This window comes from Pelodiscus sinensis, chromosome 14, assembly GCF_049634645.1.
Source record: "Pelodiscus sinensis isolate JC-2024 chromosome 14, ASM4963464v1, whole genome shotgun sequence".
Classification (NCBI taxonomy): domain Eukaryota; kingdom Metazoa; phylum Chordata; order Testudines; family Trionychidae; genus Pelodiscus; species Pelodiscus sinensis.
In genome coordinates, this window is record NC_134724.1 from 17,593,553 (window position 1) to 17,611,550 (window position 17,998).

The window sequence follows — 17,998 nt, forward strand, 5'->3', positions numbered from 1 at the left end:
AACAGAGAGAGGTCACCACTGAACACTTATGAAAATGATAAAGGTGAGACCACCGATGGGGCTGAGGGGTTTTTTCAATCTCTGTGGTCCTTTATTTCTGTGTGTAAAATGCAAACAAGGACAATAGCATAGTGCCAAATACAAATTTGTCTGGGCACATTTCTACCAGAGCTGACCTGAGACCTAATCCATTTCACATAGGCCACTGAACACACCTTACCGACCTAGACTAGAATTGTCAATCTCTCTGTCCACTTTCCTATCCTCCCAGGAAACTCTTAAATACTCTTCAATCTAATGACTTTTGCAATACGTGGAGGACATTTGGGTATGACTTCTGAGATGTTTTTCCTCTGTATCCAATTCTGAATCAGTCTTGGGTTAGCAGCAGCAGGGACTTAGGATGTTCTGTCTCTCTGTTGGGACAGACACAGTACTTCTCACTAATGACTTCCATTCCAAAATTAGTGCTAATTCAGAGAAAGGAATTGGTGTTAAATTTAGCTTTTTTCCTTTCCCAAGTGGAATTATTCAGTTATCCTCCCCCCTTCTTTCTCAGTTATGTTGTGGCACAGTATAGGAACACTGTATACATCTCTGCCACTTGTGGATTCTGTATAAGGAGACACTGGTTTGTGTTGTGCCTTTCACCCTGAAGGCTCCCATTGTGCTGAGGAAGGAAGGAGAAACAATACTTCATCCACCATTGAAATTCAACCATATCTGTGTAGATAAATCTTTGTGTTAAGTCTTTTCATAATATAGAACTTTATATATTTTTGTGTAATGTTATAGTCCTTAGGGGAATAATCAAGGTAAAGAAAATGATTTTGTACTAGATGTAGAATAGATGTTACCCCTTTGACTTGAAAGTTGTTCTGTTCTTGATGAATAAATGAGGCGTGGAAGGCAAGCATCTCTGAGATCAACAGTTGCAACCATTGAAAAGGGGAAGAATAGGAGCCAAGCCCAATACAATATTGATATATGTATTACCAATAACTGTAGTGTTTTGCTTTGTCCCCCTGAAAAAGATCCCGTATAATTCTTTAAGTACAATATCTGGGGTTAAATGTGATGGATACATGTGCATAGCAACAGCTTAGTGCTAGAAGTAAGCTCATTATCAAATTGAAACCACAGAGAAAATATACATCATAGAATGTTAGAATCTAGGTCTGTCTGGAAGGGACCTCATGAGGTCATCTAGTCCAGCCCTTTGCACTCATGGCAGGACTAAGGACTAGACCTTCCCTGACAGGTATTTGTTTAACCTGCTCTTTGTTTAACCTGCTCTAATGATGGAGATTGCACAACCTCTATGAGTAATTTACTTTAGTGATTAACCTTCCTGACAGCAAGTTTTCCTAATATCCAATCTAAACCTGCCTGGCTCCAATTAAAGCCTTTTGCTTCTTGTCCTATCCTCAGAGGTTAGAGAAACAGTTTTTCTTGCTCCTCCTTGTAGCTACCTTTTTATGCACTTGAAAATTGTTATCATGTACCTTCTCTTCTCCAGACTAAACAAACCCCTTTTTTCCAATCTTCCCTCATAGGTCATGGGTCTTTTTGGTTTTTTACCTTTTAAATAATTTTTGTTGCTCTTCTCTGGACTTTTTCCAATTTGTCCACATCTTTCTTGAAATGTGACACCTTAACTTGGACACACGACTCCAGTTGAGGCCTAATGAGCATGGAGTAGAGCTGAAGAATTATGTCTTTTACTTACAACACATCTTCTAATACAGCCCAGAATTATTTTTGCTTTTTTTGCAACAGTGTTACACTGACTCTTATTTACCTTGCAGTAGACTGACTCCCTCTCCTTGATCTATTTCTGCAGTACTCATTCATAGGCAGTCATTTCCCATGTTGTATGTGTGCAACTGATTGTTCTTCCTTATATGGAGTACTTTTCATTTGTGCATATTGAATTTCATTAATCCTATTTACTTCTACAACTGTAAAGTGTAGTAAGCTGAGCTGGAATTTGGCTGTATGGTAAACATTAGTGTATCTACTCTTTCAAAAAGCGACATGGTATATTTGACTTTTTAAAAAAGTGATCAAGATTTCAGTTTTAATTCTTATCTAAGAGATGATAACTCGTAACTGGACTTAATGCCATGCTTGTGCATTGGTTCATTATTAACTCAAATGAGAGTGGTACAATAGAATTGCTACTGCTAGCTTCTTGCAACACCCCATTGTCACACAGAGATGCCCACCCATGTACTGGGCCTGTTTCACTTGTCAGAATCACAGCACAGGGCAGGCGTATAGGGCTAGAGGGAACACCAAACAACTTGAAGCTGCAGAAAGCTGTTGCCATTCCCTCTGGTCCATGCTAGTATATCTGTAAATGGACAGCCTTTGATGTTATGCTTTCAAACACTTGACTAGCATCTGTTGGAGTGCACCACTTAAGCAACTATATTAATAATCCGTGAACTAGAGCCAGGTGCTGCTGATACAACTGGACTAGCGACATAATTGGTAGACATGCTGTTATCAGAGAAAAGAAATTTGACCGGTGTAACCAATCACCAGTTGCTTTCAGAACTAAAGGCAGTCCTGTTACCTAGCTGCAAGAGGAATACATGTATGCAGCATAGCTATTTGACAATTCAAACCTCTTTTTTTAAAAAGCTATACTGTTAAAATGCCTTTTACTCAATAGTAACTCAAATACTGCCAAACATTCGTAGTTGGGGAAGGTGAATATATATACATGATTTTGTTTTAGGACTGAATTTTCATATACAGTAAAACTCCAATGGTCCGGCATCTGACGGTCCAGCACTCCTGATGGTCCGGCACCATCAGGAACCCAGAAGTGCTCCGGGCAGCCGGACCATTGGAGCTGCTCTGCCCCCAGCTTCCCCGATTCAGCCACTGCTAAAACTGACCAGCGCTGAATCTGGGAAGCAGGGGGCAGAACAGTTGGAGTGCTGCCGGGTAGGTGCAGTAGCGCTGCCCCTTGGGGCTGCGGGACCAACCCAGCAGCACCCCAGCTGTCCTGGATTCAGCCGCTGCTGAAATTGACCAGCGGCTGACTCCAGGAAGCCCGAGACAGAGCTGCTCTGCCCTGGGTTTCCTGGAGTCAGCCCTGGTCAGTTTCAGCAGCAGCTGACTTGGGTACACCTGGGACAGAGCAGCTGGGGTGCTGCTGGATTGGTCCAGTAGCGCTGCTCCTCGGTGCTGTGGGACCAACCCAGCAGCCTTCCAGCTGCTCTGCCCCAGGCCTCCTGATTCAGCTGTTGCTGAAACTGACCAGGGCTGACTCCAGAAAGCCCGGGGCAGAGCAGCTCTGCCTCTGGCTTTCTGGAGTCAGCCGCTGATCAGTATCAGCAGCGGCTGACTTGGGGACACTTGGGGCAGAGCAGCTGGGGTGCTGCTGGGTTGGTCCAGTAGCGCCGAGGAGCGGCGCTGCGGGACCAACCCATCAGCACCACAGCTGCTCTGCCCCAGGCGTCCCCAAGAGCAGCTGGGGTGCTGACGGGTTGGTCTCGCGGCGCCAAGGGTCGGCGCTACCGGACCAACCCAGCAGCACCCCAGCTGCTCGGCTGCAGGTGTCCCCAATTCAGCCACTGCTGAAACTGACCAGCAGCGGCTGATCGGGGACTCCTGGGGCAGAGCTGGACTATCAGAAGGGAGGGCTATGAGGGGGTCTGGGGTAGCATCCTCCCACCCCACCCCAGACCCCTCATAGACCCCCCTTCTGATAGTCCGGCATATTTGATAATCCGGCACCCCCTGGGTCCTAAAGGGGCCGGATTATCGGAAGTTTACTGTAGTAGGTTTCTAAATGTATAGGCCATTCTCTTCTACCAGACCCCCTGTTCCATGCCAAGTAGAAATGCTCTGTTGAGCTCTTCTTTTCTTAATTAAACTTGTATTTCTTAGTTTAGTATTTGATACTGTATTGTAATTATATTAAACTTAGTGATATAAAACTCATTTGTATAGTGACCAAATGCAAATCCTGTGTAGGGATATAAGCGACTAGTCGACTACCTAATAAGTATATGCTTATTGGATAGTCAAGTAGTGACTCGGGTAGTCGCTTCCCCCACCCTTGCTGCCTGTATCGGAAAGAGGCAGCGGAGGTGGGATGGAAGCAGGAGCTGGTGCTGGGGGGGAGTCAGTTTAAAAGCTGGTTCCCCCCAGCACTGTCTCCACGGGGCACAGGGGAGGCAGAGCTAGCAGAGGACTGGGCACTGAGCCTCTGCTTAAAAAAAAAAAAAAAAAAAAAAAGGCAGAGCCACAGTGGGGTTTGCTCCCAGGGCTGGACGCTAACCCCACTGTGGCTCTGCAGTTTCCCCCCAGTCGAGTAGTTGATAGAAATTCCATCAACTATTCGAATAGCTGATTAAACGCAATTTAATATCCCTAATCCTGTTGACTTCTTAGTAACTGATTTTTCTGTCTAGTGTTAAGCTGTCATCGGCCTGGAGAGCACAAAGGAGTTTTCAGCAACACTTTCATTTGATGCTAACTTCCTAATATTCACAATTCCAAATAGTAACTGAAAGAAACAGATCGGCCCCCTGGGCTTGTGAAGATAAACGTTTTGGCTGGAAAACTCGATTTAAGCTCTGAACCAGTTGTCTAAAGCCTGCTGTTTCTTGCTGGAACATCTGGTGCTGCTGATTCTGAATCTAATTTTTAATCTCTCTCCGTTTTGTATGTGGGTGTAAACACTTAAAGTTCCAGGAGGCCAATAAAAGAACCAGTGTAGGAAAGAATGCTGCTTGGATCAGCTTTGTGGTCTAAGCATTGGCTTTGTATACTTAGGCTTCCTGAGGCCATGGGTTCAGCTTCTGGCACCGGCAAGTCAACACATCATTCGTCCAAGATGGTAGGAATGGAATCCTTTGCAATTCCGTCTATGCAGATTTTTATGTTGGTTCCCATCACTATAGTAGTTGTGTGTCTCCCATAAGTAAATACAAGCATCAAAGATGCCTAATTTCCTGCTGGCAGGAAACTCATATAGGTTGTTAGTGTGACTGTCTATTATAGATGGACTATAATTAAGGTTACCCAATATTTCCCATCTGTTTCCCCTGTTTTCAGTTGCTTATAATTTTGCCAAACTTTAACTGTTTTAGGCTGAAATTTCCCATTCTAATTGTCTGCCTGAAGCTGAATTTCTTGGAATCATTTCTTCAAAACGATTCTCCCATTTCTGAGAATGATGCCTGGGAAATTTTATATTGCTCACGTGGGGTTTTTTTGTTTTAGAAGCTCAGGCACCACTGTGCTTTGAAGCAGTGCCTTGCTATTTTGCAGAGGCGAAGAGGGAGCCTTTGTGTCAAGGATGTGCCTTTTGCTGTACTGGGCCAAAGAATAAGCCTTTGAAAAAATACAGATTACATCTGCTCATAAATTTGCTAGAGCTTCAAAATTCCCCGGTGGTTCTGTGCAGTCCGGACTGGGGCTGAGCAGGACATTCCCTACAGTTGCAGTTTGGAGCAAGGAACCTGTCTTTTCTGTCCTGTTATTTCCTTTGGGCCCAGGAAGCATGGAGAATAAAGTTCCCTCTAAACTTGAATCAGAAGTCAAGAGCTGGACTGGAAAGAGGGGTGAAGTAGGCCGGGACTAGAAGCTGGGGAAGGGGATAGGGACTTAAGATGGGGGGAAAACTGGAACTAGCTGGTCAAGGAAACAGGTCTGGAAGTAGAAAGAGGAGTTTGTAGAGGGGATACCAGGACTTGTTGGACAAAGAAAGTGGTACTGGTATGAGAAGCCAGGGATGGAGAATAGAGGGCTGTGAGAGAGGCAAGTTGCAGGGAATGAGAGAGAAAGGGGTCAGACTTGTAGGGAAATGGTTAGTTTGTGCTCACTAGACCATGCTTCTATTCAGATCCTGGAATTAAATACCAAGATTCCTTAATCTCACCATGACTCTGATGCTAGCAAATATCTGTAAAATTCACTGGCAGAGTATCCCATTTCTCCCCCCTTTGCCCATCCATGTAGAGGATGACAACCTACTGCAAATTACTCCATTAGCTCAAGTGGCAGAGGTGTGTGCAGTGCTTCTAATGCTAAGATTTGCAGCCTAGGATAGTGGGAGGGCTGCATGAGTGGCCCTCCTTTATATCAGTGGGTTGCAAGACAGTCTCCCAGGATAGGGTAGTTTTGCTAACTGCGCTGTGTACCTAGAATTTGTAGGGTGTTCCAGTGGAACCATAGCAACACTTTGATTGGCTGCATTGAGAGTGCATGACTCTCATAGTCTGTATTGTGTGCAATCAGCATGCACCTCATTTCACTTAGCCTTGCTATACATGTATGTCACTTCAATATCAGTTTGGAAAAAAACCCTCCATGAACAGAAACCAGTGGAATCTGGCAACCTTGCATGTGGGCAGCAGTAAACAAAATGTCTTATGGGCCACACATAGAACCCTGTCTTATGTGATCTTAACCTCCCCCTAGTGATGGCAATTCCACAACCTTCATAGGTAACTTGTTTCAGTGCTTAACTACCCTTACAATTAGATTTTTTTTTTTTTTTTTTTTTTTTTTTTTTTAACGTCTAACCTAAATTCCCTTGCTGTAATTTAAGCCCATACTGCCCCCAGTCCTCTGGGGAAAATAACAATATATATCACTCCTGTTTCTAACAGTCTATTAGAAAATCTGCATTTATGTATCTCATAAAAAATGTTGCAGACGTTGGTTAGAAAATGCTATAGCTGCTCTTTATACCCAGGAATTTTGACTCCAATACTTTGATAAACTGAGGCAGGTTTACATTATGGAGGCAGGGGAGGAGGGAGAATCAATCTAAGTTACTCAGTTTCAGATATGTGAATATCATAGCTCAAGTCAGCATACTTACATCTATTTACCACGGTGTGTCTTCTGTGGTGTATCGATTCCCTTTACGATTCTCATTGAGGTAGAGTACCAGAGTCAGTGAAAGAGCAATTGGTGGTCGATGTATTGTGTATACACTATACTCAATAAACTGATACCCACTGGATCAATCACTGCCTTGTCAATCCAGCCAGTGGTGAAATCAAGTGTTATGTGCTATCCAGTTTACATTCTATCAGTTAAGAGCTTAAAACCCAAAGATCTCTCTGTTTTCTATAGGCTTTAAAACTCCGACTGTCCTTTTCATAAGTCCAGAACACCGGTGTCCTTTCCCAGTATTTCCCCTCCCCCTTGTGATACGTAGCATATAGTCAGTTGATTGCTGCCTTCAATGTATGTAGAGAGAATATTAAGAATTTTAGAATGTTTCAGGATGAAATATTTTACATTTTAATAATAATTTACATTATAATAAAAGTGTTGGAACAGAAGGCCTTCATGTCCTGATTTTTGCTGTAGCTATACTTGTTACCTGCTTTGTGCTTCAGTTGTAGATAAATACCTCCCCTACAGTTAATACAAAGGACCTTCTGCAGCTGACTTCACATACGATGATTAAGAGTAGGCCGTGGTAGGTTTTGCATCAAAATAAGATGAATGCTTATTTGTCCATTTGAAATAACTTTGGCTTAAAAGTCAACATACAAATGAGGGGAGGGAGGAAAGGAGAGAGACAGAAGCAGAGAAGCCACAGCCTTAGGAGATGCCCTTGCTACAGTAAAGGTATAGGAAAATCCTTTCTAGTTCTGTACAGTCCTAAAGCTTGTTTTTCTAGAGTTATGAATTCATCTGGTTATCTTCTTCCTTTGGTAGTAACATTTACGTGTTCTGTTTTGAAAATTAATCAGTGCCCTAAAAGGAGCAAGCTGGGAAAGGATAGCCAAGAAAAGGCAGGAGAGTGGCTGTGTTTCCCTGTTAAGCTCTGAATATTTTCCACCTTTTCCAAAGCAAACACTTGTGTAAATAGCTTCTCACTGGAACAAGTTCATTGTGTTGCAGTATGTATTGAAGTTTGTTCCATTTAATTTTTAAACCACTTGTGAGCAGTAATGTACCTAGAGAAAAGCCCAACTTACTATGAGTAGCTTATAGAGTGCCTTTCATTCGGTGATTCCAAAGCACTTTGGATGCAGGGTATTATGCCTCAACCTTTGGGTGTGGTGAAACGTTATTTTACAGATGGGGAACTGGAGGCTGAGGCAGGTTAAGCGATTTGCCCATGATTTATATGACAGGCCAGCACTGGGGCAAGTCCAGATTTGGTTCTTTGCTTTAATCACAAGACAATACCTTTCCACTTCAATTCTTGGGATGAGAGTTGCATGGTAAGTTCCCTGTAAACTGCACAGCTATGTGGCCATACAGCCATTTAATGAGCTCTATGCAGAGGCTCAGAGCTCCCAGGCAGGCAAGGAGCTCATCTGACCAGCAGAGGGAGGAGCATCTTGCTGAACAGCAGCTTCAAACAGAGCTGTATGCTTGAAATTGAGGAGCTCCCAGAGCAGATAAGGAGGAGAGATAAGGAGGGAATAAGTGGCTGGGGGGAGGAGGAGGAGGGAAAGAGTAATTGACTGTGGGGGAGAGTCACAGAGGAGGGGAGTTTGGAGAGTCCTGTCTTCATAAGCAGAGAGAGAGAGAGAAACAGAAACCCAGCACTCTCCTCAAGCCTCCTGGGTTGGTAAGGAGCTGACTGCTTTTAAGCCAGCCTCCATCCCCCAGCACCAGCTCCTGCTTCTTGCCCACCTTGCTGCCTCTGATCTTAATTGTTAGTATGCCAGAAATTAGAAAGCTAAGAAAGTTCCATTGACACTTTTGGATAGAAGGAGGCTATGTAGCCTATTTGTTGATATCTCTCTGATTCTGGCTGTGACATAAATCCATCTTACTCAGGGTACGTCTAGACTACCGCGTTTTGTCGACGGAAGTTTTGTCGACAGATACTGTCGACAAAACTTCCGTCGACAAAGAGCGTCCAGACACATTGAGTTCTGTCGACAAAGCAAGCTGCTTTGTCGACAGAACTCCGTAGTCTGAACGCAACGTTACAGGCAATAACACCTTCTGTCGACAGAGTTTTGTCGACAGAAGGTGTTATGCCTCGTAAAATGAGGTATACCAGCGTCGACAAAACTGCTGAGTTCTGTCGACGTTATGTCGACAGAACTCAGCGGTAGTGTAGACGCTGGTATAGTTTTGTCGACAAAAGTCCACTTTTGTCGACAAAACTAGGTAGTCTAGACACACCCTCAGTTTCTTCAGCTGCATGATGGAGATACTATTTATTATTTTATTAGTGCATAAAGACCTACTTCACATGTGTTTTCAAGATTAGTTTATTAATGTTTATAAAGGACTGTGACTTACCGTGCTGCATGAGTGCTAAGTATTACAAGGTTGTCTTCAAGTATTTGCTCATATCCATCCCATTTTAAGGGGGTGTGCTTCTGGGAATGCCAGAAGTTTTTTTCCTCAGTGGTATTGTAGGTGACCGACTCTGGCACCTCCAGGAGTGGCACCTGTATGGCTTAGTATAGGGGCTGCTGCCGGCTTCCCTTGCCCTCATATCTATTTTTACCACTAGTGACAGTGCATGGAACTAGGGATGTTAAGAAGGGAGTAATTGGCTAATAGTCTAGTCAATAGAATTTTTATCGACTACATGATTAGTCAAGGGAAGTTAAAGTCCCAGCTCGTGCCGGGTCTCAGCACTACCCCTGCTGCAGCTCTGCAGCTTAAATGTCGTAAGAGCTGGGCGGGCAGGCAGCCTGGCTCCTAATACATTTATACTGCAGAGCTGCAGCAGGGGTAGTGCGACTCTGCATTTAAATGTGGTTAGCTGATAGCGTTAACTACTCTGTTACAACCCTATATGAAACGTTCTTTTGCTATGGCAAAGTTTTTGCCTTGTCCTGTTCATACATGCTATTTTTTTATATAGCTTAGTAGGTTTCCTTCCCGGGGTATATTGTTTTCAAGTGCATTATCCCCAAAAAGAGACTTCTTGGGAAAGGCTTGTGCTGCTCCCCAAGATTTAAAAACTGTGATCAGTGCAAAAAACCTCTCCCAGTCAGTGATCCTCATACTAGCTGCTTTTGCTGTCTGGGGGAGGTTAACCAATGAGCCTGGGCTCATTGGTAACCCTCATGGTTATATACAGTTTCTCTTCCCCATGGGGGGGGAGAGGCAGCTGGGAGCTGATATGGTATGCACTGGAAGCAGGCTCCCACAGAGCCGCCTTCTCCACCTAAAATAATCAACATTATTTATCATTCTTTCCTTCATCACATCGAAAAATGCCTTTAGGTGATTTACAGAAGTTAGAAGAAACATCCCTTTCTTTAAGACTTTACAACTGAAATGAAGACCTGACATAACAAACAGGAAGAAAAGAAGTGAAGGGTAAAAGGAAGGAAAGAGTTGTATGAAGACTGTAGTTGCTTTTGAATTCAGTGGGGACTGCTCATCTGCATAAAAGTTAAGCACATGCATAAGTCTGTGCAGGATCAGAAAGTAATGGACTCAATTTGATTGGTAAATGTTTTTGGAGAATTCAAATAAAACTGGAGAATGATGTACCAGAAGTACACAGACTCATTTCACAGATTTCACTCGGTATCTTCTGTGTCCTGTGGAATGATGCATTCCAGATTGTGGGCTTTATAATCCTCCTACAGTAGATGGAGATGGGACATAAACATAACTTTGTAATGCTCCCAAAGGCTTAGTTCCAGTTGGGCAAACCATTTAACTTCCTTTGTCTGGCAAGTGGAACAGCTCTCTGCTTCTGAGTTGTGCTTCTGATGGTCCTCAGTTTAACATTTCCCCTCCTTCATTTACAGTTTTTACTTGGCAGATGATAGTCAGTGATCCGAGGAAGGATTTTACGTTTATTTTTGCTTCTGTCTCTTGCTTCCTGGCATGCTCATACATTTTTAGCTTATTGAAATTTAACACATGCACACTAGCTGCACAAACCTACAGTCCACTGTGGTGGTTGAATTTCACTGTTTAACTCCCTGTGCATTAACACTGAAGTCCTAGCATTACAGTTCATAAGAAGTAGCTGACCAGTGTGCTTTGGCTAGCTAACTTCATGACTGTATCACTTATACCTTGCCTTGGGCTAAAATGTTTGTTTTAGTTATTTTTTAATGGAATCAGCATAACATCAATATGTAAAGCTCTGTCCAGTGCAGGCTGACATGTTGAAAGTTCTGTTAGGGTATGTGTTTACTCAGATCTAACTCCAGTTACACCTCTTGAGCTAGCCTTTCTTGGCAAGACTGTGATATAACACTGGAGCTGCTATGTCCCTACTGGTGCTGTCAGGAGCCTTAACCCATGATTCTTGGCACTGCAGTAGTATGAGTTGTGCACTAAATTATTTTGCAGTGTATTTTGGGAGAACTTGTCTGTTGTTCCTGGGCAATTGTGGCCTTGGAGAACTAACTGCACTTGAGTGGCATTACTCTGTATCCACACTGCAAAGTGGTGGTTAGCAGCAAAGTGGCACTCACTTGAGTGCTAGCTTGTACTTCCTGATCAACCTTGAGCACAACAGTGTTTTTGTTAAAGGAGTTAAGTTAGAGTTAACACTCACGTTAACTTTGCAACGAAGAGAAGCCCTTAGGCCTAGTCTCACCTAAAACTTGAGTGTCTAGCTATATTTCTCGATGGTGTGAGAAATTCACAACATTGAGATACATCTAAGTTGACCTGAACCAGTGGACTCTGTAGCAGGGCTTACAAGACGTTTGTTGACCTAACCACCTCTCAGAAGGGTAGATTGAATGCAACAATGGGAATACCTCTTCTCTTTCTGTAGCTGTGCTGCTACGACATCTGTGGGGTAGATATAGCCTAAGCCTGTACCTTGGCAGGGTATTTCCATTGTGCTATGCTAACTCAGTTGAGCTAATGCAGTTGAAAAACATACTCTTTATGTGCATCAAGGCAGGCTTTAAGGCAGCCTAAATAAAAGCTTCTTAAAGTCCAGCATTTTGACAAATTGGATAATTTAATTTAAGCAGCCATTTTGAAATACCCTGGGGCCATAGGTTCAAATTGCAGCCAAATTTACTTAAACCTGTGTTCTTCTCAAGCAATTTAAATGGCATTAAGTGCAGTTTAATGTGTGACCTTTCAGGTGAAAACTTGATTCATTCACAATCCTGTCCATCTTTCATACACATAAAGATGATGTAATATCTTACCTAAGAGTAGGGGTATAATCAGATAGTTTTGACCAAAACTTCTGTTGCTCTGTAGGCAATAGATTTGGTGATGACATTCTGATCTCAGTGGGTAGATACACACAATTCAAAAAACACTTCCACAGCTAACATACAATGAAAACTTTCAACAGAAATTAAGAATTAAAAAGAGCAATGAGACCGAGCTGCCACTCAAGCTCAGGTCAGAGTTTGAAGTACACTGAACCAAGTAATTAAAACTTTCAGTGCCTGTTTTGTAGACAGAACTTCAGATTAGTCTCCAGAGCTGTTAATCTTTTTGTGATCACCAAATAAAAATGCACTTATGAAATTGACTAGCACATGAAAAGACTGCTGTCCTTGATTATTGTCTCATTAGTTGTTTCACAGTATCACATATCTTGAAGGTCTTTAATTTCCCTTCTTGAAATAGGGAGCACTTCTTTCCTCCACTCAGTCTTGCAGGTGGGGAATGAACTGAAAAAAAAACTTAGAACTGCTATAACTTTCAACAAGAGCCTTTCGAAATGTTATCCTCTCCTGTCATTTGCCCCTCCCTCCCCCATGCATTCTATCCTTGTCTCAGGTTTCCACGCTCCTCACTGGGGAGAGGGCTGCAGCAGTTGGATGTCGGTGGGACCAAGACTTTCCCAAGGTTTTCTTTCTCTGGGAGGGTCTCTGTTCTGTGGCACAGTTTCCTGTCTCTGGGTTTGCCACCAGTAACAGAAGTATAGCCACAAAAAGTGATCAGGATTCCTGATGTAATTTGTATTGACTATTCGATTAGTTGATAAGGGTGCTTCTGCCTTTGAAGTGTAGCAATGGCCCTAGGGCTGTTGCTACACTTCAAAGGCGAAAGCACTGCAGGGAGCACGGGACCAGCGGGGGACTCAAGCAGTCCCCTGCTGATTCTTTGCTCCCGCGGTGTTTCAAAGCGGCAGCGCTACATGAAGACCGTGATCAGCTGGGGACTGGGCTCCATGTGGAACTGCTGCTTTGAAACAGCTGTCCCCTGACTTCATGCAGCTTTTCAAAGCAGCAGCATTGCATGGAGCCCTGGGTCTGGCCCTGGGCTCATTTGGCGCTGCCACTTTGAAGCACCACCTCTTCTCTCCCCCCCACACACACCTTTTTGATAGAGGCAGCAAGGGGGTGGGAAGCAACTAGTCAACTAGTGTGCTGACTATCCAATAAGCATTTGCTTATCAGATAGTTGAGTAGTCGTTCACCTCTCTACCTTTAATCATGCACATTATTGTCAACTCCAAACTGGATTAATGTAATGCAATTTACTTGTGCTTTGAAACCAACCGTGGAGGAAAAAATTACAGCTGGTACAAAATGATGCGGCTTACCTCCTCAGCAGCTCAGGATTCTGCGTGCTCTGCTGGCTCCCTATTGAGTGTTGCTGTCAGACTTAGCTTTGGACTTTATTTTTAAGGCTTCCAATATAAATTCAAAATGTGCTTCTACCTTTCTCTTAAAACATGTAGTGTGTCTGTATTTTTTAGAAGGAAAGCACATTGTTTTACCCTAGCACAGCCATGGCCAACCTGCGGCTTGTGAAGCCCCCCCTGTGGCTTGTAAAGCCTCCCCCACGCCTCCAAAAATGGCCCTCTCCTCCCCGGCTCCCTGTGCTGATCTCGGCAGGGGAGCTGTCCGGTGCAGCCATTAAAGAAGGAGAATTAAAGATGGTGTCAGCCCACAGGAGCCTGATGTGGCCAAAAAAACCTCTAAATGTGTTTTCTTAAAGGGGCAGAGCTTTTTTATTTTTTCTCAACCAAATGTGACCAGGGGCTCCTTTCAAAGGGGCAAAGGGGCAGTCCTTTTTGTTTGGTTTGGTTGGTTGGTTTGTTTGTTAACTTTGCCCCTGCTCTTTCTGCTGGATCCACTGATATCTTGGCTCTTTGCCCAAAATGGGTCTGGCCACCCCTGCCTAGCAGAACAGTGAAGAGGGAAACCCCATTTGACAGATGTTAATCCTTTTGTTCAGTTTTAATTCCCTAAAGCGCCCAGATATTGAGAGTGGAATATGATTATTGTATAGAATAAGGTAGTGCTCCACTGCAAAGGTACGGAGGTATATGGTGATTTCAGGGAAAGTTGGGGACTTTATTTCCTGCATTCCCCATTGCTGAGCTGAGAATGGTAGGAAAGGGGTACCCAACTCTGAAAAGCTGAGAGGTAATGTTGTAAGTGCCCTTGCTCAGCATAAAGACTTCCAGCCTCTAAAGTGGGGCAGAGTTCTCTCACTTGGAAGTGACTGAAAGTTTAGAAATAGCTAAGAAAGTCTATATCTGCTGAGATTGCATATGCAGTGTAAAGCCTTATATTAAGTTTGTTCTGATTACCTTCTAATGAGGTTGGAGGGATGCTTTTCCTATAAGTGTTCTAGGATGCATAGACATGTTTTGACATAATCTAAAATCTGTTTGCCAGCATTTTATATGCTAGCATTAGAAGATCACTGAAACACATAAGACTCCATTTGTTTTCCTTAATAGCCTAACAAAATTTTTATAAGAGCCTGTTTTTTGGATACAGTAGTTCACCTCATTTCCTCTTGGTTCCTGCTGTTGAGTTTAGGATTCAGAGTACTACAACAACAAAGGTGTTGTCAAAATTCTAATTGTCTGGCAGTGTAATCATATACCTTAAGAGCAGCGTACCAGAATATTATGTAACTGTGTTAACATTATACAACATTCAATGCAGTGTGTGCAGCTGGAATAGAAATACGTGTAAAGGTCAGTGTGTTACTGGGAATGGAGCTAATGAATTCCTCATTCACAGGGAATACAGCCGAGAGTACTTTTAGGAAAGTAACATAATCTCCTCTGATGCCTCAGGTTATTTAAAAGTACTCCAGAGACAGGGTTTTGTACAATGGTTATAATAAAGAGTATATAATGGAATGTAGCTGGCTGGGGTTTTGTGAGTTAATACTGTGGTCAGTGAAGATAATTCTTAGCAGCCAATAAAGGTTTCCTGTCTATGATAAATAAAACTTAATATTTCTGTCACACATGTTCGTGCACTTCAAAGTATCTTACTTAATTTTGAAGTTACTTTTGCATGTAAGTAACTCTAAAGTTCTGGTTTTAAACAGACCAAAGCTAGGGTATGCTAAACTCAATCTGTCTCCCCATTATACATGGGTACTTGAATTTTGTAAATCATTCCATGTAATCTGCATTAGGAAATCACTGCAGGGTGAATTAAGTTGAGAATTCACATGTCTTCACACCTTTAATATGACTTGTCAACAAAATGCTAAATATTAATGCTTAAGTCACAGTCTTCTTTCAGATTTGCCCGGCTTTTTCCATTTTTTTAAAAATTAAGATTCTGGTTTATTGTGTCGGTATTTTCATCTTCCCCATCCAATTGTATCTAAATAAAACAAATTGTGTGAACCAAACGTGCATAGACAATAAATATCAATCTTGGTGACTTAGACAATTAACATTTATATTGTTAATTGGTCCAGTGCCCTTGCATTTGCATTGCTCTCTTTTCTGGAATGGAACAACTAGACATTGGATTGAGTTAAAGGCCAAATCTATAATACCACTTACAATTTATAATTTACGCTGCTCAGGGGTGTTCCAACCCCCTGTCCCCTCAGTAAATTACACTGACCTAAGTGCCAGTATGAACAGTGCTATGTTGGCAGAAGAACTTATCCCACCTACATAGCTACTACTTTTTGTAGAGGCGGATGAATTATGCTGATGAGAAATCGCTTTCCCATCAGCGTAGAGCATTTTCACCAGACATGCCACAGTAGTGTAGTTGCATCGATGGGGTTGTGCCAGTGTAGCACTTCTAGTGGAGACTAGCCTTATAGCTGTTTAGGAAGTGTCAGAAGAGATGAATAATGTTGTCTAGATACTTTTCTATGGTACATTTGCAGTACATTTTGCCATAAATTCTGCTGTAAATGTAGAGTTTTTTTCATTGGATCTTGTGAAAGTTGCTTCAACATTTTTTTTAAGCGAGTGTTTTAAAATAACCTTTGACTGAGGTGAGAGCACCGTTAAAATTTGGAAGACCTTTCCCTGCCAAATTTAAAAATTCAGAGTACTTAATTTCTTCCTTAAAATGGCTGGATTTTTCTATTTCTAATGTACTTTATTGCAAGATTTCACAAAAAAACTGGCTGTTTAGGGTGAGCTCTGTACTGCTTGCTGTGTTACTCAGCACTCCATAGATACCTGAAGTTTTTCATTCTTGATTGAAGAGTAAGTACAGGTTAAACTAGGGATGTTAAATATCAGTTAATTGAATAGTCAATTAACCTCATGAATTTTTATCGATTAGTTGACTATTTTGATCAACCCCACTCCCGAGTAGCCCCCTGCCACTCCATGCTGCTGCCTCTGTATCAGAGGCAGCAGCATGTGGTGCCAAGCGGGAGCTGGTCCACAAGACGAGCAAATTTAAAAACCAGCTCCCCTCATGGATTGGCTGCCTGTCACCCCGCACTGCAGAAGCACCAGTCCGAGGGGAAGAGAGGGTGGGGCTGAGCTCCCAGAACCCAAGCAAGCTGGAACTGAGCTGGGCTGCCTGCTTGCCTGACTCCTAATACACTTGAAATGCAGAGCCACAGCAGGGATAGGTCCCAGACCTGGTATGAGCCAGGACTGAGTCAGGCTACTGGTCAGCCTGCAAAAAAAATGTACTGGCAAGAGGATGGGGGAAATGCGTGTAGTCTGTAGCATTAGCTTATAAGCTTTTGCTTATTGGTTAATCAAGTTAATTTACTACACTATTACATCCCTAAGTTAAACCTCTTTAGTCTAGCAACATCTGTGGTCGGGCCTGATTTTAGTTAGCCAGATGTCCACTTACCATGGGTGTGGCCAAGTTTCCAGTGATCCCATAAAGTTTGTTTACAGCCACCAATCCTGATTCTCTGTGTTCTGTGCTGTTATTTAGCTCTAATTTACACCTAAATGCTCATGATCCTATAGATACTAGCTAATCTCTCAGGGTACGTCTACACAGCAGGGTTAAAATCAAATTAAAGTTGTGTAACTGAAATCAAAATAGCTTAATGCAGCTCTTAGTGCTGTCTACACGGCAGGAAGTTGAAGGAAAACTACTCTTCCTTTGACTTTCCTTACTCCTTGTAAAATGAGGGTTACAATGAGTCAGAGTAAGAAGTCCTCCATCCCAACATAATTTTGAAATAAAGGCTTGTAGTGTAGATGCGCATCCACATACTCTCACCATCTCTTATAGAACAACCTGAAATATTAGCTGTTGTCTTTCTCATCACCTTTGTTCTCATCACCAGTGGCCATCACTGTGGCACCTCCCAAAGGTTTCCTTCTTGTATTGCCCTTAGGCTAGGATGCAACTTTTGTAATATGATACACTGAAGTCACTATATTTGTATATTCAGTGGGGGTGTTTTTCTTTCCTTATTCATATATCTTAACTGTACTAGTGTTGAAATGTCTTTCTCCTGTAAGTTAGTGTATGAATGACTTTGACTTAGTGTATGAATGGCTTTATCAATTCATTATCATGGCCCTCTTGTGATTGGACAGCAGTGGGCAACCTAGGCTAGTGGGTGGGCTGCGTGAGTGGCCCTCCTTCATCTAAGTGGCTCACAAGATTGCCATAACCAAGACAGAGTCCCGGATTAGTGACGTTTTTTCTAACTGGACTTGCATACTTAGAATTTGCGCGGTGTGGGGATTGAACCATAGCTGCACTAGAAAAGCAAGGGCATGTGATGTAAGGTATATGCTGTTTGTACACAGCATTGACTGTAAGAGTTCCATCTGCATCCAAAGTGTTGCTATGGTTCAGTCCCCACAACCTGCAAATTCCAGTGACCGTCATGATCATTTAGTCCAGTGGTCACCAACTGGTCAATCCTG

The 17,998-nt window shown here is 42.8% G+C and overlaps 1 protein-coding gene across 2 annotated transcripts in view; it reads left to right on the forward strand.

The window, feature by feature from the left end:
• The window catches only part of ABHD17C (abhydrolase domain containing 17C, depalmitoylase), a 46,168-nt gene that overhangs the window by 13,005 nt on the left and 15,165 nt on the right, over window positions 1-17,998 (forward strand). The gene's annotated exons all lie outside the window — the stretch shown is intronic.